At 44.4% G+C, this 3,898-nt stretch overlaps 1 long non-coding RNA gene across 1 annotated transcript; it reads left to right on the plus strand.

The window, feature by feature from the left end:
• The first annotated feature begins 1,327 nt into the window (after positions 1–1,327).
• Positions 1,328–2,960, plus strand: LOC136355474 (uncharacterized). The gene is made up of 2 exons (XR_010739738.1): positions 1,328–1,656; positions 2,649–2,960. It is a non-coding gene; the product is annotated as an uncharacterized lncRNA (long non-coding RNA).
• The last annotated feature ends 938 nt before the right edge of the window (positions 2,961–3,898 follow it).

Raw genomic sequence — 3,898 nt, forward strand, 5'->3', positions numbered from 1 at the left:
CCGGATGGATTCTGGCAGGAAGTTGTGTGGATGGAGTATATTAGTAGCACTCCTTGCACAAAAGATATACTATTAGTAGCACCAAATTAACAATGCTGGTTAATCCATCCGGGCAATGTAATAATGTACACCTTTGTGTTTCCAACCAACTAATGCATGTGTGATCGAGTAGCAGGGCCTGTGTTTTTTTAAGCATGCAAAGAAGGTTAAAGAAATCATTAGAAACCTGACAATCAAGGTGTCTAATGGGCAACCAAGCAAAGCAAGCGAGTGAATCCTGCATCACCGTTGCATAGCTGGAAAGGATAACTGATGATCCTACATTTTTAATAACTGATAGAAAGTGGCGTGCCGTGGGTGACGGCGGCCATGATTAGCTGTGCATAATTACCACTTTACAAGATTGCTAATCAGCGAAATCATGCTGTTTTTTTCCTTAAATAAAACTGCAGAAAATTTACGTGCGTACGTGCACTTTAAAGCCCAATCAGTTTTTTTTTTCGGATTTACTCGGCTACAGTTTCTGTCCATGAGACCAGGGGAGAGGCATTGACCGAGCGTCATCTCCTTAATGGGCCCACGTGGCAGTCACAGCGAAATATGGGCCCACCAGGCCGGGGAGTGGGGAGGGTGACGCGGCATGCATTTGAGCTGGTGGCGTACGAGCGGCGCGGCCCACCCAACACGTTGCTGCATCATCTCTCCACACATATGCGTTCACAGGTGTAGTAAAGTTGACTCGGTAAAATTGACTAAGTAATTCTTACTGTAACTTTTTTTTAGAAAAAAAAGATAAATTTAATAACTGTTGGTTACTTCGTGTTAGTGTAGTATTTTCACGATTGATAATGATATAAGCCGACAATATTATTAAGGATTTAAGGGCGTGTGAAAAGAATAGTGGACGGAATGGCCGAATAGGTTCTCCGCCAAAGAGGAGATGCTGCTGATCGCAAAGAAGAGGAGTACACGTACGCTTTGCCTCAATGAGATTTAGAGAGCGATGTGCATATAATGTGGGTCTCGATTAGGGATGGCAACCGGGGACCCATAACCCACAACCCGATGGGTTTTTACTCTATTAGGAGACAAATATGTTCCAAATATTACACCCATGGATCTCTTATCGGGCTAAAACGTCACCCATCGGTTGGGCCGGGTCCTGGAACGTTCTCCATCCACCCGAACCCATTAACCCGTGGGTTAAAAATACCCATAGGCCTCAGCCCAGAAAATACAAGTAGCCCAATGCCCAACAACAAATCTAAGCATCTAAGTCTAAGTGTCTAACCCTAGAAATAAAAACCCATTTCCTCTCTCTCTCACTGATTCACTTCTCCTCCCTCCCCGGTACTGTGCTGCTGTAGGGTGGCCGCCGCCACAAACCCTACGGCGCCTCTCGCCCGCGCCGGCGCACGCCCACGCCGCCCGCGCCACCCGCGCTGTCGCACGCCTGCGCCGTACGGCCGCACGCCCCCACCGCGCTAGCCGCCGCCGCACGCCAGCGCCGCGCTCGCCGCACGCCCGCACGCCACCCGCCCACCACCGCGCTCGCTGCCGTACGCCCCCACCACGCGCCGCACACAATACAGGCCTGCGCAGCTGTGTGTTCTGCACGCAGCATGGCAGCGGTCTCCGGCTCCGGCAACGACGACGGCAAGTGATCTTCTTCCCTCTTTATTAACTGTTGCAGCTATATCTAATGGGTATGGGTACCCGTCACCCGTGCGGGTGTGGGTATGGGTGAATTTTTCACCTGTGAGCGGGTGTGGGTATTGGAGCGGGCATATTTCATTTTAATGGGTGTGGGTATGGTGTCGGTGAATCCAATGGGTACGCACCGTTGCCATCGCTAGTCTCAAATCTGTAAAGAAGATTAGAGTAGGAATTAACGCGTATATGTATAGTATCAGCGTTCCAATTAGACAGCAACTCTTTTTTTTTTTTTGGCTTCAAATTCTACTAAACGCAACCTATGTAGGAGTAGCACATGCACCTCCAGCTTACTTTGGTTGCACACACATGCGAATCGCCTTCCCGAAGTTAAGTTGAGTGTGTTATTCAAACCAGCTGCAATTATGGTCAGTCTACGCAGTCTCTAGTCTCACAGGTCCTCTTTCTTTAATATGAAACGGATAGAACTGAATTAGAGCAGGTATAATAGCAGGCTGTAAGCCAGCTGCAAACATATTTTAAGGAGATAATGAGAAAATAGAAGGATAATGGGCTACAGATTTGTAGCCAGCTGTAGCACGGACTTTAAGACGTAGTGTGCGTATGACAGGTGGGACCATTTATTAATAGTATAGTATGTAAGTATTGTATGAATAAACTATTAGATTGGCTATAGATAAATTGAAGTTAGTAGTGGGCTATACTATTGAACTTGCTCTTAGGGTGTACGTGATTTAGAAGCAAACATCTCGTCAGACTTTCTTGCCTGCACACGATTTAGGGATTGTTTAGTTTAAGTCAAAATTGAAAGTTTAATTGAAATTGGAACGATGTGATGAAAAAGTTGGAAGTTTATGTGTATAAAAAAGTTCTGATGTGATGTAAAAGTTAGAAGTTTAAAGAAAAAATTAAGAACTAAACCAGGCCTCATTCCTTCTCTCTGTTTGTTTTGTTCTGGGGCTATGAAGAAACAGAAGAAAGTTTCTTGCGGCGCCACCTCAACGAATATCCTTGTTCGCCCAAGGCCTGGAGTTGGACTGAACAATTCTCTGGATAACCTCAACAAGACCGATTCGTTTGTCATCATACTACAGTATCATTAGGATCAGGGTTTTCAATATCTGAAGATAGCCCTTGACATGTTCAGCTGATTGCCTGAAACTGACAGGTAATTGGTACTTCTAGATGATTTTATTTCAGCTTTTGAGCCGGGATATCTACCTGGAGAAGATTACCTTAATTAATTTCTTCAAGTCCGCTAATGATATAGTAGGAGTACTATACTAGTATACTGGTACTAGATGATCAAAATGGCAACCACCTAACCGTTAAAACATAGGAGTAGTAGGAGGAGTAGCTACGTAGCCTGAAACCTCGGAAGTGTAGATGGAGACCTCGCAGCTACACACTACTGAACAAACGAACGGTCCAAAGCCTTTTCACAGAGAGCAACCTCCAAACCGGGACAAGCATCTGCTGCCGTCCATGCGGCGCCAAGCAAAGCCCATCACCGTCGTGTTGGCACCATCCCAGCCGTCTGTCCCTCTCAGTCTCACCCATCATCATCATCATCTCGCAAGCGTCGTGGACGCGAAAGTGAAGCTTCATTTGCCGATGTACTAGCAAACTTCAGCCTCAGCTACATCGTGGGTACGCTGCATCTCCTGCTCCATCGGTCCCAAAAACAAGTATAGTTTTACGCGGTTCATATCTAACGTTTAATCATTCATCTTATTTTAAAAATATTTATAATTAATATTTTTATTTTTATTAATTGATAAAATATAAATAATATTTTATGTGTGACTATTTTTAAAATTTTTTATAAATTTTTAAATAAAATGGACGATCAAACGTTAAATACGGATACTCATGGCTACATTTATTTTACGACGGAGGTTGTACCAATTAACATGATCTAAATTGTTCCCATCAATCACTATCACGGCCTTAATTAAAAGAGCAAGTTAATTAAACCCTCTATTTATGGGGCTACCAAAAATATGATGATGGGAGCAGATGCAGAGTACTCGGTTAACTTAGCTCCGATTGTTAAGCTTTAATCTTCACATGCGTGCAAGTACCAGATTGAGCTGTTTTGTGACTTGTTTAGGGTCGAGAGCCTCGAGTCCCGAGACACGTAGGCAATTAGGCATGATGGGTTTAACCAAGATACACATGGGTTAGTGCAAATCAGGATTAACCAAGTACTCTCACCTGACTA

Source organism: Oryza sativa, chromosome 2 (assembly GCF_034140825.1).
Source record: "Oryza sativa Japonica Group chromosome 2, ASM3414082v1".
Classification (NCBI taxonomy): domain Eukaryota; kingdom Viridiplantae; phylum Streptophyta; class Magnoliopsida; order Poales; family Poaceae; genus Oryza; species Oryza sativa.